General features: G+C 42.2%; 1 long non-coding RNA gene across 3 annotated transcripts in view; it reads right to left on the reverse strand.

Annotated features, from left to right (window-relative positions):
• Window positions 1-27,197, reverse strand: part of LOC129462753 (uncharacterized) — a 150,154-nt gene that overhangs the window by 64,030 nt on the left and 58,927 nt on the right. For 2 of the 3 annotated variants that reach the window (XR_010115763.1, XR_010115765.1), the window contains exon 4: window positions 2,513-4,813. This is a non-coding gene — a long non-coding RNA (uncharacterized lncRNA). Of the gene's footprint in view, window positions 1-1,767; window positions 4,814-27,197 lie in introns of those variants that run through there. The other variant, XR_010115764.1, reaches the window with a different exon arrangement.

Raw genomic sequence — 27,197 nt, forward strand, 5'->3', positions numbered from 1 at the left:
GGGCTGTGGACTTTTGAATTAATGCTGAAATGAGTTAAGATTTAGGGGGGACTATTGAGAAGGGATGATTGTGTTTTGAAATGTGAGAAAGACATGAGATTTGGGATTGACAGGGGTGGAATGATATTGTTTGGATTTGAGTCCTCACCCAAATCTCACGTCAAATTGTAATTCCTGATGTTGGAGGAGGGGCCTTGTGGGAGGGTGATTAGATCATCGGGGCAGACTTCCCCCTTGCCATTCTCATAATAGTGAGAGAGTTCTCACAAGATCTGGTTGTTTAAAAGTGTGTAGCACCTCCCCCTTCACTCTTTCTTCCCCCCTTCTCCAGCCATGTAAGATGTGCCTGCTTCCCCTTCACCTTCTGACATGTTGTAAGTTTCCTGAGGCCTCCCCAGCCATGCTTCCTACACAGCCTGCAGAACTGTGAGTCAATTAAACCTCTTTTCTTTATACCTAGTCTCAGGTAGTTCTTTATAGCAATGTGAGAACAGATTAATACAGGATTTTAGTTTAGTTAATAGTATTATACTAATGCTAAGTTTCTTAGTTTTGAAAATTATACTATAGTTATACAGATATTAAAACTGGGGAACTTGAGGAAGGCAATATATGGGAATACTTTGTACTAGTTTTGCAACTTTTCTATCAATTTAAAATTAGTTTCAAGTTAAAAGTAAATAAATGTATGTACATAGATATAAATATAGATAGGTATATGCATATATTTCCATTTTTATGAGATCAGTGCTACTCAAAGTGTGTTCCACAAACCTTTTATTACCAATCGTAGACAAGCTAAAGCTAAATATAGAAAATGGAAGCAAGCATTTAGAAACTTTTATAACAATTTGACATTTCTGAAATATTTAAGCATATGATTCTTTTCCTAGAAGTTCATTTTTATCACATTTTTTTAAAGCATCAGTCTGTATTAGGATTCTCCAGAGAAACAGAGCCAACAGGATATGTGTGTGTGTGTATATGTATAGATAGGGATTTATTTTAAGGAATTGGCTCATGTAATTGTGGAACCAAAATCCAAAGAAATCGGATGGGGCAGACCAGCAGGCTGGAGATTTGGGGAAGAGATGCAGAGTTCAAAGGCAGACTACTGACAGAACTCCTTGCTCAGAGAAGGTCAGTCTCTGTTCTCTTAAGGCCTTCAACTGATTAGATGAGGCCCATCCACATTATGAATCATAATCAGTTTTACTCAAAGTCTACTGATTTAAACATGAATTTCACCCAAAAACCACCTTCACAGAAATATCCAGAATAACATTTGACCAAATATCGGCACTGTAGTCCAGATAAGTTGGTGCATAAAATTAATCATCATATAGTCCATGACAGATTAAAAAATTAAAAAGAAAAAAAAAGTCCTGCATTGGAGATATTTTGAGAAGCTTTGTGTCATGTAACTTTCAATAGTCTACCAAATGGTTGTATTAATTTAAAAATTCAGACTAAGATTGCTTATTTCATATGAGAACAGGGAAAAATCCTGGGAGCAGTGTCCTGGGTGGTATGGGGAGAGGAGGATCTAACCACTTTTTAATTCTGACCAATGAGCCTGAACCATTAAAATCTACCTTTGTATTGCCCTAATTCAGAGTTCCCAAACTGTCTCACGTCACAGCATTTTGTATCCCTGTAATTTTTTCACAGAGTCCCTAGGCAAAAAGAAATACCTACCCCAAATTCCATTTATCCAGTAGTTAAGTCCCAACAACTTAGTTGTTCGAAAAAAATTATACACATAAATCAAAAGAAAAGATTTATTTCATTCTTAAATACTTGGTTACTTGTAAAAGGATGTGTGTGCCCAAGGTCAAGAGATCGAGACAATCCTGGCCAACATAGTGAAACCCCGTCTCTACTAAAAATACAAAAATTAGTTGGGTGTGGTGGCATGCACCTGTAGTCCCAGCTACTTGGGAGGCTGAGGCAGGAGAATTGCTTGAACCCAGGAGGCGGAGGTTGCACTGAGCTGAGATCGCGCCACTGTACTCCAACCTGGCAACAGAGTGAGACTCCATCCAAAAAAAAGAAAAAGGGATGTATATGCCAATTGGGCACCAAATACCTTCTCAAATCTTGGAACCCATGTGGACACAAGCACCTTCACCTCCTATTCCACACTGATTTTCTCTGGGTACTTGCATTTTACAACAACTGCTGAAAACTCAGCTTCCCAAAGACAGGACATTTTTGAAAGAAATGTAGCGCAATCTAATGTTGGAACAATGAACTACCTTGAGCTAATAGTTCAGTTGATATCCAACAGATGTCAGGTGCCACTATACTTCCTTGATATTTAAACTATGCCACAGCCCCCCTCTAAGTTTGCCGCAAAGTCTTGGGTGCCTAGGACACAGTTTGGGAGTCATGACTCTATTCTTTTCCAATTTTTAATTCCATTTTCTCTTCTGCAAAATAAAAGCATGTTCTTTAAGTGTCTAGTAACTACCTCTGTTAAACCTAAGATTATGTAGAATATAACACTTACTGTTACATCATAACTCTGAGATTTCACTGTTAGCAATCACAAGGTTGTATATTCTCTTTTCATTCTTTATCTGTGGTGAACATAGTAGACGAGATGACCTCCAGTGGCCAGGCATCTCAAACATATGCCTAATAGAGCACAACAAAATATTTTGCTTTGTGTTATATTTAAACCAGAATACAGTTCTTAACTATGTTACTTTTTAACAGATAATTAGATCAAGACTGAAAGAAACACAAAAATACATATAATTTGGTATACTTCTCACTAATGGTTAACCATTTTCAATCATGTCTTAATCTAATTCTGATTTTTCTGACCAATTATATTTATCTCACTCACCCTAAATTCTTATAATTGTAGCCAAAAGTCCCTTAGATCATAAAAGTGACTCTGACAACAGTTCTTTGGGGCTTACACACAGCTTGAAATCAAAAGCCTTTGTTTTCTTCCTCCGGGTCAATATCTTCTCATCATAACTGTTGTCATCATCATCAGAATATGAACTATTTATCTTGTTTGGCCAGTGTCAACAGTTGGAGAAATTACTTCTCTCTGTCTCGTATTTCTAGCTTTCTCCTGTTTGATTTTCCATAGGCAGAGGAAAGGAGAAAAAGAGAGAAAATCTCTCATATCGCCTGCAAGATTGTTCCTTCCCAACAACAAGACTCCCTCCCCCGACCTTTCTGAAGCTTCTTTTATCTACTATTTACTAGCAGCTACATACATTGATACAACCTGTCTCTGATATTAAGCTCCTGTCTTGTAATAGAGACCATATTGCCTTTCCAGGATAAATCCAAGCTTATCAAAACACTTTTGAAAACCTCTTTCATAATAAACAGAACACAATTTTAGATAGTGGCACAGAGTGACTTCGCACCCTATGACAGAGGTCTGATGCCAGAATGCTGTACAGTGGTGCCCTACCCACGATCTCATTTTCACCAACCTGATGCTGAACCTCCCCCTTCTTTCTTGCTGGGGCTTTTCTATAAATCAGTTGTCAACAAATATATTAGATTCTTTACACTTTGATCTACTTAACATTTTGAAAGAGGTATTCACTCAACTCCAAGTTCCTTTCCAATTACCTGGCAGGGTTTGGTGGGGAGCAGTTAGCTAGCTGGATACCTGTTTGAAGCAGGTGTCCCAGAAGCCACCTTGCTGTGCATAGACGTCAGCTGGCATCCAGCCTTCAGTAGGAAGGCTGATGGAAGGTACGCAGTAAAAATTAAAAGCCTAGGAAAAGTACAGGCCCCCGAGCCAGAGCAGAGCAGGGCAGTTGAGTGATGGTTCCTTCTGAGAGCAGGGTGGGAACAATTTCTTGCCCTGCTTCTGGGGATGAAAGTCAAGTCTAAACTTTTTTGCAACAGTGACTAATTCCCCATCAGAGAGCCTCCTGCGATTGCAGAGCTAATTTCATGAGTGGTAAATGAAGGGTCTCTCAAAGCGAGAGCTGACAGAGGAAGAAACAGAGAAAAAGTAAAAGCAAATCCCTAAACATTACCCACATTGCAAAACAGAAGGGAATTTTCAGAAGCAATGAGAGAGAACGGCCCACCTCCAGATCTCCCTCAGACATGTTTTCTTCCTTCCTGACTCATTGAGTTTCTTTAGGAAAGCCTGGTGAGAAGGGATTATGAAGCAGGCAAGGGAGCCAGCGTTTTCTGGCAACACAGGGCATTTTGATTTCAGAATCTGCAAATCTTCAAGAACAGACCCGGTGTGCTAGTGTTCTAGGCTGGAGTCCAGCAGCAGTTCAGCTGCAGATGAAGCAAATCAGCTAGTTGGTGCTGTCAGCCAGAGACCCAAGGACTTTCCTGGTGCTACGCCTCTCTGGAAGTTTGAAGATGTTGGGACAGGTTTGCCTTCTGAAATGTGCAAATGTCACCAGCCGGGAGTGGCAGATGCCAGGAGGCATCTGAAAACAGACGTCCATCTGGCCATGGGCTAGGCTTCCTGGGACACAGATTAGAATAGTTTGAAACAAAGGGGCGGAAGCACCGGCTAAGCTTTTCACATATTGTTATGGTCTCTGGGTCACTTCCTGCCTTTGGAATTTATTTCCTTTCCAGGTTCAGCAAAATTCAATGAATGACAAGAAAGAGGCTGGGGTTTGTCTTTGCCTCTGGCCCAGTCGAGGGGCAGCTCTGCCTCTGTGAACTTGTACCTCTGCAGTGGTTGCATTCTCCCGCACTGTTTGTTCACACTGAGCCCAGCATGGGGGAAGCTTCAGGATGTAACAATAAATTAGGGAAGGGAGCCATCTCCAGTTGAGTCAGATAAATCCTCTTGTTCCTAGAAAACAGAAAAGGAAAGAATAGATTGGGAAGGGCAAAAATGATGTTTTATCAAGGAGAGCTCCTTCTCACCAGCTCCTCATTCAGAGACGCAACCAGCTTTGAAGGTAGGACGCCGAACGTGGCGCCATGCAGTCGCGCCTCCCACCTCCTGGAGTCAGCCAGTAGGCCAGATAGGTACACAGGACAGTGACATTTGCTACACAACAGTGATCTGCTTTGTTTTCTTTTACCAGTATTTAATTTGCGCTTTGTTCCAACAGGGACTTCAAGTAGCAATAACTGCCTTTCTGACAGCATTTTCACGCTCATTTTGGGCACTTTGAAGCTAACATGAATGCATATTGCAAAATCCTTCTGCAGCCCCCGGCAATCCCTGTACATCCACTGCAGTTCTGCAGTGCAGAGACCCCCAGAGGCCAAGGCAGACCCCTTTTCCCCAACAGCTGCAGGACCCTATCAAAACTTAATGTGATCCCTGCTGCCCCTGTCATTTCTTTGAGAAAGAGTGTGTCTCTCTGAATAGTGATCCACCGTCATGAACAAGTTCCTTCTGAAAGCCAGCTCATACAGCCCTTGTCAGGAAGAATCTCGTAGAGCCTGTCCACATGTCCAGAGTCCATCTCTCTCTAGACCAGGAGGTCAGAGTTCATAGCTTTCGAGGAAGGGGTAATTTTTGCCCCCACCTTTAGTCTAAACACAGCTAAACTAGCAGCAAAGCTATTGTAAATAAAAAGGAAGTTGCAACTAGTGATCAGACTTTCTCCTGGTGCCACTCAATCTCCCAGAAATAAGAACTAAAGCTTCCCCTCCATCAGTTTAAACAATCTCTTTGCTCGAGGCTGCAGATGCCACCACTATTGAGAGCTAGCAGTGACAGGGCTGCTGCCTTGGGTTATCACTGTGGCTCAGGCGTCAGTCAAATTGACCTTTTCAGATTGCACCAACACATCTGGCATTCACAGAAATGGTCTCCTATGACCTTCACAATAATTGTTCCTAACCACTTTAGGAAGTTCTGGGGGAAGGAAGGAAGTAGGTAGGGCAGAGATGGTTGTATAAATACCAGGGTCAGGAACACCTGTGGAGTACAAAAGCAACAAGAAGCCTGCCCAAGAGTCCCAACTTTCCTCCATGAAATAGTGCTCTGTCAGATTCAGGCATTATGTTTCCATATAAAAGTATAACCCAGGTCTGGGAAATTTATAAATCATTACTTTTTTTTTTTTTTTTTTTTGAGACGGAGTCTCGCTCTGTCGCCCGGGCTGGAGTGCAGTGGCAAATCATTACTTTTAAACTTTACAGAATCTAATTGCACGGGGCTGGCAGGGAGCCAGGAATCTGCATTTTTATCAAGCCCACCTGCTGCCACTAGTACAAGTGGTCTGTGGCTCAGACTTTGGAACACTGTGCTATAAGGAATTGTGAGTCATTGTCAGGTTAGCATGGAGGAACTGGTAACACAGAGGAATATTGCACCTGGATTCCAGGCCAGGCTTTGGCAGTCTGTATGACCGACCCTGGGTAAGACAATTTAATTCTCTGAGACCAAAGGCCTCAGGACTAGACAGAAGACCTTCAAAAATTTAGAAATAGGTTCTAAATTATGGCCCAAAGGCCTACAAATTTGGAGCACTGGTCCAAACAGAAGGACCAGGGTTCTGCAGGCATGCCCTGAACACTCACTGAAGTTCTTCATTGCAGAAAACTCCAGCAGCCAAGGTGGAACCTCTTGCCCAGGGCTGCAGTCCTAGAACTCTGTGGTCGTGGGATGCAAGAACTGCATCTTTGCTTACAGCCATTTCCAAGTAGGAGAAGATTCTATTTGTGTAGTGCATTATATGCATTATTTTTTAAATTCTCACTTAACCCTAGTATCATTAGTCTCCTTTTGAAGATGAGAGAATTGAAGATCAAAGATGTGAAATAACTTGCCCCAATTCCCCTAGGTCTCACGGCTATAGAATGCTTGAACTGAAATTTCAATTCATGTCTTCCAAGATCCAGGTTCCATTTTCTTTCCACAAAACCATTCAGAACTGGACATTTTGCTGTGGCCATTCTGAAGGCCTGGCTGTTTGGAAACCCTCCAGATACCCTCACCTCTCACTGACATCCATCCCACACCTGTTCACCACTCTACTTTAGAATCTCACACACCCTCAGTCTTTCCTCCATCCCTGACCTCCAGCTGATCCCTCAGCTGCACTCATTTCTTATCCCTACAACTTCTTGACTTCCAGTGATTAAAATACATCAGCTGCCACTTCTCTTGGGCTGAGGAGGGTCTTCCTGGCCCACAACTACTCCAGCCACTGACTTCAAGATCAAGTCAGCTGGGTCCTGGAGAACTCAGTGTATCCCTAAGGATTTCCATGAATTGAGACTCTTTAAATGAATGCTTAAGAGGCATTTGTGCACTTACTGATTCTAACCCACACACACAAGCACATACATACAAAGAAATACGCACATACACATACACATACACATGCACATACACATACACACAGAGATCTCTTCTCAACTCAGGGCAGAGATATAGAAAACCCCAGGGGAGAAACCAGTGCCCTTCTATTAGGAGATGACACATCAAACTTCACCTTCCTAATAATAGTGATTATTCTGGGATGCTGGGCACCCCCTAGTGGGAGTAATGGGGAGAGAAGACAGACTGTTTTGATGCTGTTCTCAATAACCCATTCCACCCACAACTTCCTGCCCCTTCGCTGCCTTCTCCTTCCAGCCCATCTCACTGTTCTTGGAATGATTCATTCTTCCCACGATGATTGGGCCTTTTGCCCCATAAAACCCTCCCTCTCTTTACAGACATAATGGACTAAAATTAAGCAGAAGGCAACTCAGGCAGAACAGCAGGAAAAACTTCCTATGGGGAGAGCTCTCGAAATCTGAAATGACCTTATAAGGCAAACTAAGTAAGACCTAACTGCACTGGGCAGAACAATAGAGAATATCTCGGAAAGATATTCTTGGAGATGAAGAGGATGAGGGAAAAGCTATTTCCCTGATTTCATATATTAATGCCCCCATCCAACACTCTCAGACTGATTTCAGGACAATATAAATGCCCTGTGCTACATCTAACCCCTTTTAAGGCCAAGAGAACACCTAACATTTATACATTTGAAATAAACAGATGAAGCCTGTCCCAGCAGAGTGGCAGCTCATCCGTGAACTGGGCACTATGTAGCACTGTGGGACATTCTGAACATTTGTGTACTAATACCCACTCTTTTCAAGGCCACTGCCATAGCTTCCCACGATGGGATGAGTCCTACTATATGGTAAACAATAAAGTGTTTTCTGAGTGTTTGCATTATACCAGGCTCAAGATTCATAAGCATTTTTAAGACATGCCCACATCTAGTTCAGTCCCTTCTCCAAACAGGGGCTTTAATAAAAGATAGGGAGAGTAACATATTTAAGTGCATGCACTAGGAATCCTTCTGGGCATATTCAAAGTTCTTATTTTAGTTAAGTATTTGATAACTTGTTCACTGGGTAAGGGGCCAGCCAGTCTCACCTTGGGGACCAGTGCCTGTCTCTAGTAGATGTGACAATTGTATAGCACCCGCCTTCATGCAGAGCTTTGGTTGTTATGATCTTATTCCTTCCTAGATTTGAGTCATCAGCTCATTAGTGCCCATTCAACTTAGCCTTCCTCTGATGAATCCCCTAAAACCTTGCTCATAATTTTACCGATACCAGCAGAGGATTTTCTCTGCTATGCCTCCTGCTTCATCTGGCGCCTAGTGACTTGGACAGTCTAATCTCACAACTGCTTACAATGTTAATCCCTTTCATCTCTTCTTTTAGAACCATTTGGTGATGTTCATCTTTCTGACAACCAAGAACCTTGGAAGAATCTCTCGCCTCAGGCGCTCCTATTTTTGTGCCTAGCTCTGCCGCCTTCCAAATCACCAGAGGCATCATAGAATGCAACTGTCTGTGGAGGGTTGGAAGACAAATTGGACACAAATTCATTGGACGGCTGAAGGAAAAAAGAAAGGTCAAGGAGGCTCCAGCTTGGCCAGCCTCGCAGGCCTGACAGCAGAAGCTGGAATTCTTTCTTTTCTAACTTGGTCTTGAGTTAAAGGCATTTTTTTTAGTCCAGAGATCTTTGGCCTTCACTCCAAACAGAACACTCAGTGGGTAGAGCAAGGCTGTCTGTTGGCAGGAAGGGCACGCTGACTTCTGGCCCTAATGCCTTCCCTAACCTGGAAAAACACAAAAGCTGTGGTGAGTTAGCTGAGCCACCTGGAGTGTTCTGTCAGTATGTAGAATGTTCTAAATCATGTAAGGGGCCTTGCCTTTGTAAAGAAGAGTGGTGATGTGTTTATGGGCTCAGAGAAGAAAACATATGGAGAGAAAATGAGAATTAAGAAGAATAAACCTAACTAGTGGCTGCTTTGGGTGTCAAGAAGACAAGTAAAACTCAGAAAAGAGGCCCCAGTTCTGAGAGGCAGAGATAAGGGAACTTCCACTACATCTGTCTCTATTTTCAGAAGAGATAAAAACCAAATCATAAATCTAAAGATGAAGGTACATTCATCTAGGGAGAGGACTGAACAAGCTGTTATATTTCAAACAGCTATTAGGATTGCAAAAATGAACACTTTTAACTTGCTAGTGGAAGCATTTCTTTCCCGCTAGTCACCTTGGATCAGATTAGACAACAAAGAGAAGATAACAAAAAATTATTTTTTTGTGCAGGCGAAGAAGCATTATTTTAGGCTCTCTGTACTAAGCTAGATTCCTGTCCTGGATGTTTTCCAAGAAAAAGCAAAAAGTGAGCAACCAGAGCAGTTACGGAAAATTCAAGTGTGTGCTTTGTTGGTAAGGATGAGAACGGGGGGTTCCGCTGACCCAGAGCTGCAAATGAAATCAATGGTCTGCAGCTTGGGAGGTGACCAGAGGACCCAGGCCACTGGATCAGGCGCTTAGAGAGCCAGCATGAGCCTTCAAGGCAGTGCTTGTGGGCAGGAGGACAGGTCCGAGCTTCCTGCCAGTGCCTATGGCAAGTTGGATATCTATCTGCCAGTATCCCCAAGGGAAGGAGTTCTGTGCCAGCTGGAGCTCTCTCAGGAAAGACAGATAGGTAGCTCTCAGATGATGTCCAAGGAAACCAGGTGAGGGCTTGAACTGTGGCCAGCAAAGCAAGGTGTGTAACACCTGAGGAGGCCAGATAGGGGTCAGGAGCATTCAGGCAGGGAAGAAGGGGTGTGATGTGCCCATGAAAGGTGGTATGAGCATTCCAGGGCCTAGATAATGTTTATGGAAGAGGTTTCTATCAAAACAGAATACAAGGCACTCTTGCTGTCCTAAAACCTTTTCTCCAGCTGAGTTTCTGACTCTTTTAAAGCCACAATATAGGCCAGGTGCAGTGGCTCACGCCTGTAATCCCAGCACTTTGGGAGGCCGAGGAGGGCGGATCACCTGAGGTCGGGAGTTTGAGACCAGCCTAACCAACATGGAGAAACCCTGTCTCCATTAAAAATACAAAATTAGCCAGGCATGGTGGCGCATGCCTGTAATCCCAGCTAGTCGGGAGGCTGAAGCAGGAGAATCACTTGAACCTGGGAGGTGGAGGTTGCGGTGAGCCGAGTTTGTGCCGAGCCGAGTTTGTGCCATTGCACTCCAGCCTGGGCAACAAAGAGCGAAACTCTATCTAAAAAAAAAAAAAAAAAAAGCCACAATATAAGGACATTCTCAGGAACATTGAAGCTAAGAGGCCGTAGATTGAACAAGATGGCCAAATATGCCACACGGAGCCAAAGGAGCAAGGCAAGCCTCTGCAGAGTCCTATTTGACATGAAGAGGCAGATACCAATGTTTCCGAATCATAGTAACTGAAGTTAAAGGAATGACTCCAGGTCATCACTACCTTGATTTCCTTTCCCTCACTTCTGGGAAGGTCTTAAACCCCTCTACAGTGTCTTTCCACCATTTATTTCCCCCCTTACCTTTCTTCCACTTATTCCCAGTGGTGAGCGGGGGCCAGTTTATACCACCTCCCAACTCCGTGTTCAGTAATTTACAATCAGCCGTGATGGGAGTGTTTATGCCTTAGAAATTGGAAAATGCTGCAAATCAGAGCTTTCTGTTTTTTTTCTGGAAAGCCAGTTATTAAACAGCTCCCAGTACATCCTGCCTGTGACTGAGAGTTTTTGCGTGGGAGGAAGGGGCCGTGTACTGAGGCGGACAATGTTAGAAGTCTGGGGAGGGGAACAGAGAAGCCCAAAGTGCTGGGTGGGAAGTGGTGAATTGCCAAGATTGGTTCTGCCTCCCTCACGGACACACACACCCCAGCCGCAACCCCAGCCTTGGGTTCAGTATGTAACAGTCATCCAGTAAGAACCTATTCCATATCTACAGGGATGTGGAGGCAGCTTTCTATTGATTTGGAGGGCTGGATACTTTCCTACTCGAACATTTTTTGAGGTTTATGGTACAGAACATAATAACCTAGGTACACATAGTGTACATTCTATGTAGTAGGCTATTATACCATGCACCATATGTTGCATATTGTCCATTTTCCTCTGTGGATTTAAAGGTTTCATATACATTCAATCTTGCTTTTCCTCTTCCAACCCCCCCATGTAACAATGTGTGTTCCTCTTCCCCCAAATGTGCTTCCCGTTGACCTTTGGACTCAACATCTTGTCTATTTTTAAAATGTTCCTGAGCCAGATAATTATTACACCCTCTAAAGTAGAGTTCTTTGACTTTAAGGTACATAAAATCACCTGGGGAATCTTTTTCCAATGCAGGTTTGCGTTCAGTTTTGACCCCATAACTCTCTCTCCCTTCTACTTCTCCAACTTTAAGAAGTCCCAACTATACCTCTGAAAGAAACAGCCTCTCACAATAGATTGGGCCAGGAACAGAAGTCTGAACCAAGCAACCAAATGTATACCCAGGTGGGGTTGGATTCCCTTTCAAGAATTTGAAGTAGAATGCTGTCCTAGCCAGAGTTCCTCACCCCCAAAAGCAGAGCCTGAGATAGAGATTTGCAGGCAGTAATTTATTTAAGGACCCCAGAGAATAGAAGTGCAGGATATGGGAAATGAAAAAAGAAAGGAAGAAAAATCAGTACAAGGGTATGTTATTGAACTGGGCATGGCAAAGGGCAAGCAGTGCTCCCATTCTGTAGGACCTGCTAATGAGCCTTCTGATAGGCAACTCTGTCCATCTCAAGCATTTATCCAGCCTTTCCTTTATGAACAGTACTGATTAAATGCTTGATAACCCTTTATTTTCCAGTTTTCAGATGTGACTTGGTTCCCTAGCATCCTCCAAAAGTCACCAATAAATATTATTTTAGTATGATTATGAACTCATGAGTTTAAATATGTTTGATGTATTTAAATCCATTGCAGTTATTATTCTAGTTAGTGCTCAAATTATCCCATCTTTGGCCAATGAAAGCTTATTTATGCTAGCTCCTGAGTCTTTTTGGTACAACCTCAGTCATCTTTGATAGCATCCTTCCTTTCTGGTGTAATAAGATATTCTAGAGCAACTCTATTCAATAGAATTTTCTGTGATGATGGGCATGTTCTTCATCTGTGCTATATGATACTGTAGCCAGTAGCCACATGTGGTTATTAAATATTTGAAATGTGGCTAATGGAACTGAGGAAATGGATTTTAAATTTAATTTTGATAAATTGTATTTCAAATAGCCACCTGTGACTAGTTGCCACCATATTGAACAGCACAGTTCTAGAGTAACTTTTTGTGTAACAAATGAAAAAATTTAGGTACAGAGAAGCAGGAATTGTCTGTGATAGAATTCAATTTTTATCATTAGAGCAGTGCAGGGACTGACTGTATCTAAATAATCTGGGAAATCTGTAAAATATTGATTTCTGAGCCTCTCCCCCAGATATTCTGATTTATCATACATGAGGCGGTGCTCAGGAATCTGTTGTTTTATCATTGTTATTTTAATGTTACCATGTGATGTAATGAGCAGCTCTGGGAACCACTACATTAGACAGCTGGAATGTAATATTTATGTTACAGCTATGGTTCATTGAAAATCATTCCAACGAATCAATTTTACATCTTTAACTCCATACGGTCAGTTTTAGAACTTCTCAGAAGACCATAGCACTCTGCCAGTTATGTAATCAAGAGCTACGGGTGCTTGTAGAGGTTTGCCTCTCTCTGGCTTCAGCACAGGCCTCATTCACCCATAATTTAAAAAGACACAAAACCAAGCCAAGAGTGAACAGCTTTCCTCCTCAGACCAGCCATTAGGATCTACTGTGCCTCCTGCATATGTCAAGAACTGGACATTTTACCCTGCTTGCACAAAACAAGTTAGCCTGCCACAGATTCAGGATACTGGCAGAAGACATGAGACTCCTGGGCCAAAGGCAAAGGACTTTATTTCACTCAGCACAGCAAGCAACGTGAGATTTATGTTCATACTAGTTCTTGCCCCCCAAGGTCCAAGGGGGTAACATAGAGTAGCCCAGTGGCACACACAATGGATTCCATCATAGCTGAAGAACTCCAATAATTTTTAATGAGCTGCAAACAAACTTGCTCAACTTTGCCCCAAAAAGAGTCATCGTCTTTATTATACTATGCAGCAAGCAAATCTTCTCTCTGTTCCAGAGGGAGATACTACCTCTGTCTTCCAAGGCTGCTTTCCAATATGCAAACATGTTTGAAAAATGCTATCAATGCTTCTGCTTGAAAATATGAAGAAATATGAGAGACCTGTGGAGAACTGTCTCCCCCAGTGCATATCCCAGGGCACAATTCCTGGCCCATCTGCAGCATGGTGAACCCCTAGAACCAGAACAGAAACCCTAGAACCTATACAGTGTCTATATAGAGACCCTTCTATTCCCTCCCAGCTGTGATGACTTTGGATGTGGCTGTGTCCTCTGGGGGTATGTTGTAATGCATCCTTAAAGGAGCAGTCTCTAAAGTCAGTCAATCTGAATTCACATCTCAGCCATGACACTTACTAACTGTATGTCTTTGGGAAATGTATGTAACCTCTCCATGCCCCAATTTTCTCATCTACAAAATGGGAATAGGTTAATACCTACCTCAAGGTTATTATAAAGATTATATGAGATAAAACATATATTTAACCCAAGTTATATAGCAAATTATCAGTAAACATTAGCCATTGCTATTACCACTCATTATTATTAATTTTTTCTCATGACTTTTCCCATCTTAGTGGAGCCACCTGCTCATAGAGAACCCTGGCACCCATTGGCTTCTTCCTAATCCTAGATTACACTTCCATTGCAACTTCAGAGCCAATTTAACACCCTATTGGGTTTGCTGTATTCCAGAAGTGGGTGAATTATGGCCCGCAAGCCAAACTCAGTCTGCCGCCTGTTTTTGAAAATAAAGTTTTTTGGAACACAGTCACACCCATTCATTTACATACTTTCTAGGGCTGCTTTAGTATCACAATACCAGAGTTGGGTAGTAAAGCCTAAAATATTTACTATTTGGCCCTTTGAAGAAAAAGGTTACCAGTCCCTGCTCCATTCTGTTCACAGACTATATACCAACCCCATCCAACAACCTTTAAGATGGGTTGTTGATCAAGAACACCAGGAAAGGGTGGCAGTGAATTACTGCTACCTCTTTTCATTAGAAAAATAACTCCAAAGTACTATTAGGAAGGCATCGGTTTAACGTTTTAGAACACTGCTTTGTATTACTCTTCGTTGAATTGAATCGTTTACACTGTCCATCAACTGGCCATTTAACAAGCAAAACATTAGTAAACTGTCTTTGGTTAAGAGTATTAACTCAAAGACAGAAGACTTTTTTAAAAGGAAATTTCCTTTTGTTAAAGGATTTTATCAAAGAGTATTCTAAAAAATGAATTTGCTTTTTAAATAAGAGTAAATATAGATAGAATTTGTCACTTTCATTCTCTCCACAAATATCCTTAACATGTTACTAACTCTCAAATGAAGACAGGCATTAGATGAATATTTATGACAGCCATGGTTAATGAATATTATTCATTAACTATGTATTTAGTACTGTTTCAGAACTGAGTCATGAGATATGTTTAGTCATTATAACTGAATAATATGTTTAGTCATTACAAATGACTATATTAACCTCTCAGCAGTGAGAATGTCAATATCCATATAAAATTTTTAACTTATTTTATAAAATACCCTTTCAGAGCAGAGACAGAAAGTTATTTCACAAGCTGTGACTAAATGACACAGATAGATTTTTTTTTTATCTTTATTTATTTATTTTTTGAGATAGAGTCTTGCTCTGTCACCCAGGGTGGAGGGCAGTAGCACCATCTCAGCTCACTGAAACCTCCGCCTCCTGAGTTCAAGCAATTCTCCTGCCTCAGCCTCCCGAGTAGCTGGGATTACAGGCGCCCTCCAACACACCCAGCTAATTTTTGTATTTTTGGTAGAGATGGGGGTTTCACCATGTTACCCAGGCTGGTCTCGAACTCCTGACCTCAAGTCATCTGCCCGCCTTGGCCTCTCAAAGTGCTGCTGGGATTACAGGTGTGAGTCACCGTGCCTGGCCAATTGATGTCTTTATCACATTCAGAGGCCAGGCTTTAAGAGCCTTCTGAAAAACAGCCCGAAACCCAAAAGTGCAAAAAGGGAGCGGAAGGAGAGAGTGTTTAGTGTTTAATAATTTGTGGGCTTTTCTTGTTTTTTTCTTTTTATAGAGATGGGGGTCTCACTATGTTGCCCAAGCTGGTCTCAAACTGGGGCTCAAGCAGCTCTCTTGCCTCAGCCTCCCAAAGTGCTGGGATTACAGGCATTAGCCACTGTACCAGGCTGGGAGTTTTTGTTACGGGCCAGGGTATTGTAAAGTTCCCCAGGTGATTCTAAAGTACAGCCAGGTTAAAGCCCATTGATCCAGGCAAACTCCTACTGAAGCCTAGGGGTACACTTCAAGTCTGCTGCCCTTTCTGCAGCCAAAAGCTTCTCAGAGGCCCCCAAATCACAGCAAATAAACAACTGACCCTCTATGAAAAAAAATATATATATATTCAGAACTTTCCTTGTATGGGTGGGTGGGGATAGGTTTGGGTGGGTTTGTACGGCACCAAGAATAAGAATTTAACCTTTTCAAAGAACAGAATAAAACTTGAAATATTTAAGATCTACCACCCCATAATACGGGCGTGATATAATCCCTTAACTGGTGGTGTACCTTTGGCCTAGTTAGTATGCTTTGTCCCAGTGTTTAGGAATGTGTCCTCTTAGCTATCCTGTTCTTGGTTTAATATTCAGCAAGATGACCACCATTATTTAGAATTCTCCTGAGAGAGTAGCCCCAAAACTAAGGATTTAGCATGCTCCCTCTTTTCCCTTTGCTGTGGTGTTGCAATTTAAAGTGCTTCTGTGTTGTCTCTTCCTTTGGGAATTTCCTCTGGAGGAGGAGATTAATCATTATGCAAATATCAAATACTCTGAACATTCTAGAAAGGAACGGAATTTGTTTAAGCAATCCTGTTACTGCTGTTTAAGTGAGAGATGACAAACAGCTGTTGTGATTTGTCCTGCATTCAAATTCTACTGTGCAGTTTGCATTATATCAAATTATATTTAATTTTTCCTTGAGATTCATATGTACCTCTGCCAAAACTTCTGGATTCCCATGAATCTTCAAATATATCGACCATCACCCAGCCTGTTTGCACCCACTCCGAGACCTAAAGGCTACTCTGGGAAAAGATATATTAAAACATTTCTCTCGCGGAATGTTAGTTTGACTGAGATGTTATTTAGATTCCTGAAATAGCCTAAATGCTTGGGCTGATCTGAAAGGAAATGCTGCAGTCTAATGTTACTAATAAATAGGGGAAGTCATGCTCTCTCAGGCACAGCCCTAAGGGAAAAACAAAGTCCTCACTTTGTCCTGAAGGTCAAAACTCCATGGCTTGGCTTGTTGTATTCTCTCCCCTTGTGTCCTTGTTGGTTTCTAAACAATAGACTACTGGTTAATAATTCCCTATATTAAAACTCCCTGTTCAAATCAGTGTGGTTTCTCTCTTTGGGTCTGACCCATACTGATATGGGATCCTTGCTAAACACAACACTCCAAGGGCAAAAGGCAGGGCTGGGACCAGGGTGAGGCAAGTGAGACACACGGCTTCAGCTTCAGGGATTGCAGGGCATTCAAGTGCAAGGTCACCTGAGAGTGAGTGCCTCCTTGAACAGTGTACCTTAGGTCCATTGCTTCCCTCACCCTCATCTATACCCTGCACTGCCATTTTCCTTCTTTTTTTTTTTTTTCTTTTGAGACAGAGTTTCACTCTTGTTGCCCATGCTGGAGTGCAATGATGTGATTTCAGCTGACTGCAATCTCCGCCTCCCGGGTTCAAGCGATTCTCTTGCCTCAGCCTCCCGAGTAACTGGGATTACAGGCATGTGCCACCACAACCAGCTAATTTTGTATTTTTAGTAGAGACGGGTTTTCACCATGTTGGTCAGGCTGGTCTCAAACTCCTGACTTCAGGTGATCCACCTGTCTCAGCCTTCCAAAGTGCTGGGATTACAGGTGTGAGCCACCGCACCTGGCCTCTTTCTTTCTTTCTTTCTTTTTTTTTTTAAGATCGTAATCTAGCACCGCCACAGAATTCTAGCAGGTGCTCAATTAGCGTTTAGTGAAAGACTGAATTACCTTTTCTTTCTTGGAATCATTTTCTTAATTCAGTTTAAAAAAACATTTGAGTCTGGGCCAGGGGCTGTGGCTCACAACTGTAATCCTAGCACTTTGGGAGGCCCAGGCGGGCAGATTGCTTGAACTTAGGAGTTCAAGACCAGCCCAGGCAACATGGCAAAACCCCGTCTCTACAAAAAGTACAAAAATTAGCCAGGTGTGTGGTGGCATACACCTGCAGTCCCAGCTACTCAAGAGGGCTGAGGTGGGAGAATCACTTGAGCCTGGGGAGGTCAAAGCTGCGATGAGCCGTGCGTGATTGCACCACTGCACTCCAGCCTGGGTGACAGAGTAACACCCCATCTCTTAAAAAAAAAAAATAAATAAAGTCTAGATATAGTATACTATGGTACTCAAAAGCCAGACTTCAAAGTCTTACAGATGCAGGCTCAATCCTAACCCTAGTATGACACCCTGGTCCAGTTGCTCTCTGATCCTCAGTATCCTTAAATATAACATAGACATATTAATAACACCTACTTCATAAGGCTGTAGGAAAGATGAAATAACATTATGCACATAAAGGATTTAGCTCAATGCCCTCAAATGTTAGCTTGTAGTTTTGATAGTAGGCTAAAGTCACTCCCCATTCAATTAGCTAAAAAGCCTCCCTAGTCTGAGTCACAGAATGATGAAATAAAAAACAAAATCCATTATGTCAGTAATTAGTCTTTTGCGAAGGGAAGGGGGTCTAAAGTCACAAAAATCGAGCATTGCCTCTCTCTGTGCCAAGAGCCAACCAAAAGCCAAAGTAATCAAGGTTTAAGAAGGAAGACAAAAAGCAGAGCCATGCCATTGATCTCCTTTCTCATGAGGGAAGATTGGAGTCGAATAAATATTGAATCACATATTTTGTTTTCATTTTTAAAAGTTAGAACTTCACTCCAATTCAATAAGAATGGTTAGTGCCCCTTTCAAGTTCTAGGAATTATGATACGTAGTAAAGATGCAAAAAGAAGATATCCTCCTTGCTCTTAAGCAATTGAAGGTCTTGAGGCTCCCAAGGAGGGAAAGGGCAGGGACCTGGCCAGAGAATCCTTTCCAGAGGAGAAAAAGGTATTGGTATTGCCAATACACTGCAGAAGTGGAAAAAAGAAGCATGGAAGCCACTAATTACTTGCATTATTCAAGTGACTAGAGCAAGATGGTGCTTTGTCTGAAATTCACTACTAATGTATTTGTTCATTTTGAGCTTGTCTTAGTCCATTCAGGCTGCTATAACAAAGTGCCACAAACTGGGTGGCTTATAAACAATGGAAATTTATTTCTCACAGTTCTGGAGGCTGGAAGTCCAACATGAGGGTGCCAGTGGTTGAGTTCTGGTGAGGGCCCTCTTTCAGGTTGCAGATACCAATCTCTCACTATCACCTTACATGGAAGAAGGGGCAAGCTAGCTCTGTAGGGTCTCTTTTATAAGGGAACTAATCCCAATCATAAGAGCTTCACCTATGAGGTAAATTAATGACCTCCCAAAGGCCCCACTATCCTAATACTATCACTGTGGGGGTTAAGATTTCAATATATGAATTTGGGAGGACACAAACATTCAATCTATAGCAAAGCTACTAATATTGACAACAATAGCTACCACTTATTGAATGCTTAGCATATGCTAGGCATTTTGTATCCCTCAATTCATTTTTATTTTATTTTATTTTATTTTTATTTTTATTTTTATTTTTATTTTTTTGAGACGGAGTCTCGCTCTGTCGCCCAGTCTGGAGTGCAGTGGCACGATCTTGGCTCACTGCAAGCTCCACCTCCCAGGTTCATGCCATTCTCCTGCCTCAGCCTCCCGAGTAGCTGGGACTACAGGTGCCCGCTACCACACCCGGCCCTCAATTCATTTTTAATCCTTCCAAAAGCCCTGAAAGGTAAAAATTATTATCACAATTTTACAGATAAAGAAACTACCTGCCACGCACAATGGCTCATGCCTACAATCCCAGCACTTCGGGAGGCCAAGGCGGGTATATCACCTGAGGTCAGGAGTTCAAGACCAGCCTAGCCAACATGGTGAAACCCTGTCTCTACTAAAAATATAAAAATTTGCTGGGTGTGATGGCAAGTGCCCGTAGTCCCACCTACTTGGGAGGCTGAGGCAGCAGAATTGCTTGAACCCAGGAGGCGGAAGTTGCAGTGAGCTGAGATTGCGCCATTGCACTCCAGCCTGGGCAACAACAGCAAAACTTTGCCTCAAAAAAAAAAAAAAAAAAAGAGGAAGGAAGGAATGAAGGAAGGAAGGAAGGAAGGAACGAAGGAAGGAAGGAAGGAAGGAAGGAAGGAAGGAAGGAACCACCAGGCACAGTGATGTACACCTGTAGTCCCAGCTACTTGGGAGGCTAAGGCAGGAGGATCACTTCATCCCAGGAGTTCAGAGCTGGAGTTCACTATGGTCGCACCTATGAATAGTCACTGCATTCTAGCCTGGGCAACATAGCAAGACTCCATCTCTAAAAAAAAAAAACAAAAAAAAAAAAAGAAGAAAGAGAGAGAGAGGAGAGAGACAGAGAGAGAAAGAAGGAAGGAAGGAAGGAAGGAAGGAAGGAAGGAAGGAAGGAAGGAAGGAACGAACTGAGGCTCTGAAAGATTAGGTACCTTTCAGCCAGAGTAATGAAGTCAAGACCATCTTTCCCAACTGTGCCCTTAACCTGCTACTGCTGACTTTGTCCAGTTTCTAGGAATTCATTTTCTGTTTGCACAAAAAAAATCACACATGGCCTATAGAGCATTTCTAAAACTAAGCAAATGTGACCTGAATTCCTTCATAAAACACTAGCTACCATATTGTCCAGATTCAACCAGCTTTTATGCACAACTGGAAATTTTAACAGAAATATGGATGTGCTACCCAAACCTGATCAACTTACTATATCACATCTCTAAAACAGTTCTACCAGATTATTAACCGCAGCTACAAAGAATAACCCAGAAAAATGTTCTTGGATCTTATGTCATCCTTAGTCCAGTATGTAAAACTCCCACGGCAGAGAGCCTAACACAGAGTGGGCAATCACCAGATATTAGTTCCCTTATCTTTCCCTTCCTCTAGTGCAAGTTGTAGAAATTAAATAGTGAGCTAAGCAAGCAGATCAGGAGAGAACCCCTGGAAAGCAGGTTAACCAGAAACAGGATAGATAATTACAGGCTAATCACTGACAGGCGTGGTTCATGGTCTCCTCCAAACCACCTTTCGAGGGATGATATTGCCAGTTACAGTTTTACACAGGAACTGACCTTGGCCCAGAGCCTTCAATTCACTCAGCCAGGGACTTTGCATACCACAGAAGTCATTCCCAGCCAATAGATATACTTTCTACATTCCCTTTAAACAAGACTTGTGTTGGTGTTAAGATAAGCTCGCTAAGGGTAACTAAAGGACAGGGTTGGAAACTATGAAACAAGGATAGGAAAAGTAGGCTACATAAATAAGAGCCCCTGGAACAACTTTATGAGCAGCCCCAGGGAACGGCTTTGAGGTGGAGGGAAGCAGGGAATGTATATCATGACATATCAGTTTTGATACCTGTGTTCCAAAAAGAGCATTTATGACATTTGAGCACGTTATTTATTGGTTTGGGAAGGAGTAATAATGAGATGATACGCTAAGCACTTTGCCTGGTGCATAGGAAATAAGTAGGCAATAAGAAAGAGCTGCCACTATCATTAGAATGAAGACTTTGCTCTTTGCTCTTTATCATTAAGACTGTAGTTTGTGGCCGGGCGTGGTGGCTCACGCCCATAATCCCAGCACTTTGGGAGGCTGAGGGGGGTGGATCACAAGGTCAGAAGATCAAGACTGTCCTGGCTAACACTGCGAAACCCTGTCTCTACTAAAAATACAAAAAATTAGCTGGGTGTGGTGGCACGCGCCTGTAGTCCCAGCTACTCGGGAGGCTGAGGCAGGAGAATTGCTTGAACCCAGGAGGCGAAGGTTGTGGCACTCCAGCCTGGACGACAGAGCAAGACTCCGTCTCAAAAAAAAAAAAAGACTGTAGTTTTTTAAAGAGGTTACATGGTGCACGGTATCTGTATACACAAGGGGCTACTAAGGTGGGTATTGTGGTAGGCTGAAAAATGGCCCTCCCAAAGATACCAGGTTATTTTCCAGGAACCTGTAAAATTGCCTTTATTGGAAAAAAAAAAAGCGGGGGGTCTTTGTAGATAAGAGTAAGTTAAGACTCAAAATGGGGAGCTTGTCTGGATTATTTGGGTGGACCCTAAAAAATGCAATCACGAGTGACCTCATAAGACAGAGGAAGATTTCACGCCACACACACACACACACACGTGCACACACGCACACGCGAAAAGGCAAGGTGAAAATAGCAAAGATAGAGAAGACAGACATTTGAAGATGCTTGCCTTGAAGATTCTAGGCACAAAGGCACAAGCCAAGAAATGCCAGCAGCTACCAAAAGCTGGAAAAGGCAATGAGCAGCTTCTCTCCCAGAGCCTCTGGAGGAAGCCCATCCTTGCCAACACCTGGATTTCAGCCCAGTGATTTAGACTTCTGGCCTCCAGAACTAGGCAAGAATACGTTTAGATTGCTTTACATTACCAAGTTTGTGGTAATTTGTTACAGTAACCACAGGAAACTAATCCAGGTATGAACTGGCTTTTCAACCTAGCAAGACTCATCAGTAAATGACTGACCAGCAAGAGTGAGATATGCTGTTCTAACTAATAGGTATTTATTGAATGATGCAGTTTCAAAGATATAGACAATGGTGCTGATAAACCAGTGTGTTGGAGGGAAGGAGGCTTTATTTTTAGCAGACACCAATTTCTGTGATGCAAATACTCCCACCATGGCCCAATTTCAAAGGTTTAACATCTGGCTTGCAAAATTCCTTACCATTTAACAATCGGCTTGCACAAGCCAGCAGGAGCCAGCTCCAGCCCCTCCCTGTAGAGGTGCTTTAAATCACGAGAGAAATTTCTCTAAAACTGTATTGAGCATAATTTAATTTCTCCTTGATAATTCTGAAGGGCACTTCATGGTATTGTAGTTCCTTAGCATCAACATGGGGAACATTAATTACTGTTGCACTGCATACATGCGGAGTTGCTAATCAATGGCATGGGGGGTAGATAGTTTCCAATGCTGATGGGATGAGAAGGACCAGGCAGAACCAGAATGTCCTATAGATTGTCAGCTGCATGCTTTTATTCCTTGGAGAACTCTGGAAGGAATCCAGTAGAGGCCATCACGTCCTTAGGTAAATTTATTATGGTATAAATTGTAATCGCAGTGACAGAAATCTTAATCATTTTTTTCCAATGGCATAAGGCTTTACAACTTTCTTTTTTTTAATTTTTTTATTATACTTTAAGTTCTAGGGTACATGTGCACAACGTGCAGGTTTGTTACATATGTATACATGTGCCATGTTGGTGTGCTGCACCCATTAACTCGTCATTTACATTAGGCAAATCTCCTAATGCTATCCCTCCCCACTTCCCCCACCCCATGACAGGCCCCGGTGTGTGATGTTCCCCTTCCTGTGTCCAAGTGTTCTCATTGTTCAGTTCCCACCTATGAGTGAGAACATGTGGTGTTCAGTTTTTTGTCCTTGCGATAGTTTGCTGAGAATGATAGTTTCCAGCTTCATCCATGTCCCTACAAAGGACATGAACTCATCATTTTTTATGGCTGCATAGTATTCCATGGTGTATATGTGCCACATTTTCTTAATCCAGTCTATCATTACTGGACATTTGGCTTGGTTCCAAGTCTTTGCTATTGTTAGTAGTGCCGCAATAAACATACGTGTGCATGTGTCTTTATAGCAGCATGATTTATAATCCTTTGGGTATATACCCAGTAATGCAATTGCTGGGTCAAATGGAATTTCTAGTTCTAGATCCCTGAGGAATCACCACACTGACTTCCACAATGGTCAAACTAGTTTACAGTTCCACCAACAGTGTAAAAGTGTTCCTATTTCTCCACATCCTCTCCAGCACCTGTTGTTTCCTGACTTTTTAATGATCGCCATTCTAACTGGTGTGAGATGGTATCTCATTGTGGTTTTGATTTGCATCTCTGATGGCCAGTGATGATGAGCATTTTTTCACGTGTCTTTTGGCTGCATAAACGTCTTCTTTTGAGAAGTGTCTGTTCATATCCTTCGCCCATTTGTTGATGGGGTTGTTTGTTTCTTGTAAATTTGTTTGAGTTCTTTGGGCTTTACAACTTTCCAAGTGAATTGGATTTTTACCTTAAGCAAAATAGAACAGAGGCTTTATCTCAACCAGAAACAAATGGAGTGTGTAAAATTCAGTCTCTCTCTTCAGCCCCATGCTACTGACTTCTGAATAGCATTCCAGCTGTATTTATCTGGGGCTTGGGAAATTTTCTTGGTTCCTGGGAAGAAAGTTAACTAAAACATATGACATCTCTGGCAGCAGTCACAATTTCACACAAAAAGTTTCTTGCAATAACTTCACATATTGCTTCCCCTGGTGGAATCACTATCTCTAGGGAAAGCTTGGGTCTAAAAGACAACTATATTGAATGAAAGTGAGAGCTGAATGCTAGATCCACCAGCTTGTATCTCTCTAAGAGAAGTCTTCATCTTAAAATCACTTTTTATGGATGACGTTATGACAGAGACAAGTTCTAGATTTTTTTCTTTTTCTGCTTTTAAAGTGTAAAAATTGTAAAACTTCTCAAGTAGCCAGGTGTGGCGACGCATCTGTAGTCCCAGTTACTCAAGAGGCTGAGGCAGGAGGTTTGAGCTCAGAGGTTCAAATCCAGCCTGGACAACATAGTGAGACCCCCCCAACACACACCAATCTCAAAACAAACAAACAAAAAGCCTTCTCAAGTAAAAAAATAAGCAAACACAGTTACTACTCCAGCTACTCAACAGTGCTCCCTGTAGATGAGATACTACAGAGTGTTTGCTATTTACAGGAAATTGGAGGTGGGGTGGTTACTGGAGAGTGGGTTGGCAGAGATTGGTGGTTATGTGATTTAATCCTGAAATAGACTGGTTATGAGAATCAATGTTTTCAAATTTCAAATACTGTCTTCCTTTTGCTTTTGTATATATATACACACATATATACATATACATATACATACACACATATATACATATACATATACATACACACACACACACAGACAAAAGCAAAAGCAAAACAGTTATTAGCTATCCTTCCTAGAGATAGCTAGCAAGGACAGCTAATCAACTCTTTCAACATTTCAAGACTAAAGGATGAGGATACCACCTATGTTTAAATACGGACATGGCTCAAGCCCTTTATACTGCTGTGTAGAAGATTTTTAGAGCACATGTGTTGATCATCACAGTGATGAGATGGTATTAAAAGACTTGACAAATTGGACTCCATGGCAGTGCTTGCAGTCCCAGCTACTCAGGGAGGCTGAGGCAGGAGGATAAAGTGAGCCCAGGAGTTCGAGTCCAGCCTGGGCGGCAAAGCAAGATCCTGTCTCTAAAACAAAACAAAACAAACTACAGACTTGACAAACAGCTACTGAAGGCAACATGATCATTACTTATAGAAAGGAGAGGATCAGAGCTAGGAGAGTGAAGGACTAGATTTATGAAGCTTCAGTCCCTTCTTTAGGGGCACTGAACAGAAACAGGCAGGAGACAGGAGGTTTGAGCTCAGAGGTTCAAATCCAGCCTGGGCAACATAGTGAGACCCCCCCAACACACACCAATCTCAAAACAAACAAACAAAAAGCCTTCTCAAGTAAAAAAATAAGCAAATACAGTTACTACTCCAGCTACTCAACAGTGCTCCCTGTAGATGAGATACTACAGAGTGTTTGCTATTTACAGGAAATTGGAGGACTACATCTGTAGTCCCAGTTACTCAAGAGGCTGAGGCTCTTGACTACAAGTCCTCTAATTGTCCCGTAGGCTTTGTCATATAAGAATGGATAATTTGCTACAAGCTCGAAATGGCAAAACCAATTACCTAATGTTGCTACTGTACTGACTAATCATCTTACTCATGAAACTATCTACACCTTGCAGAGAACTTTAAGAAAACCACTGGGCATGGTGGGTCATGCCTATAATCTCAGCATTTTGGAAGACCAAGGTGGGGGGGATCCCTTGAAGCCAGGAGTTTGAGACCAGCCTGGGCAACACAGCAAGATACTGTCTCTACATAAAACAAAAAATAAGAAAAGTTAGCCAGGCATGGTGGCTAGGTCTGTAGTCCTAGCTACTTGGGAGGCTGAGGCAGGAGGATCCTCGCAGTGAGGACTCCAGTCTGGGTGACAGAGCGAGACCCTGTCTCAAAAAAAAAAAAAAAAAAAAAAAGAAGAAAGAAAGAGAGAGAGAGAAAGAAAGAAAGGAAGGAAGGAAGGAAGGAAGGAAGGAAGGAAGGAAGGAAGGAAGGAAGGAGAAAGAAAGAAAGAAAGAAAGAAAGAAAGAAAGAAAGAAAGAAAGAAAGAAAGAAAGAAAGAAAGAAAGAAAGAAAAAAAAAAAAAAAACTTTGCAGTATACATTTTCATAAGCCCAAAAGTTACTTCCTTCCATTTATTGCAAGGCTACGAGAACCCAAATGTCTGCCTGTTACGATTTTAACCAGCACTTTTCTACAAGTGAGTATGTTCAAGAGCCCCTAAAAAGACTGTAATAATCAGATATCAAGTACCTATATGAGGTAGCAGGAGGAAGAAAGAGGCAGTACAAACAACAATCCACACATAATCCAGTAATGCAAGCTCTGAAATTCTAACACTTCATTTCAACTGCTTCCCCCAAAATTCCATACCATGTTCTTGCTTTTGGATAAAGTCAGTGACAAGAAATGAGATGGTCATATAGCAGCAGCAAAAATATAATCAGGAGATATAATGACTTTGTAATATCCCCGTGTGAAAGAAACAAACCTGAGTAGTGAGAGGAACATGGGTCTTGGATTAGGATATAGACCAATGTTTAAACCCTGGTTGGCCAGGTATAAGCTATGTAATAACCCTGGGCAATTCACCTAATTCCTCTGAGTTTTAATTTCCTCATTTCTTATATGTGGTAATTGTGCCTAATTGAGAAGATGCACAATAGAAACTCAATAGTAGCTCTAATTACCATGCAACGACCTTCTCCTGGTCCACTGTGTGGGTTTCTTTCAGGCTGTAAATGGACATGGATTTCTGTAGCTAGTCTCTGCCAGAGGATATGAGTATTTCAAAAAGCAGGAAGGGCTGGAGGTGTGTGAAGGCTCCCCCGCTCCTGCACTTCATTTGTACACTCTCATCATCACTGGAGGAGTCTCCTGGCTGCGGTTGAGCCTTCGATGAGATGATTCGCATCACTCACATTCCAAGCTGGGTGGGGGAAGCCCAGACATTCTCGCTCTGCCCCTCAACCAGCTTGGTGCCAGATTTCCTCTCGCTTCACCCCCCAGGATGTCATCTAGGGAGCAGGCATCACACAGTAGCAACAGGCCTTGCCGATGATGACATCATAGGCTATTTTGCCCACTCTGTTTATCTCGCACTGAGAGGCAGTAGAGCACACAGTAAGGAGCACAGGTTTTTTGGTTTTGTTTTGTGGGTTTTGTGGGTTTTTTTTTTTTTTTTTTTTTTTTTGAGATAGGCTATCGCTCTGTCACCCAGGCTGGAGTGCAGTGGCACAATCTCAGCTCACTGCAACCTCCAC

This window comes from Symphalangus syndactylus, chromosome 14 (assembly GCF_028878055.3).
Source record: "Symphalangus syndactylus isolate Jambi chromosome 14, NHGRI_mSymSyn1-v2.1_pri, whole genome shotgun sequence".
Lineage (NCBI taxonomy): Eukaryota > Metazoa > Chordata > Mammalia > Primates > Hylobatidae > Symphalangus > Symphalangus syndactylus.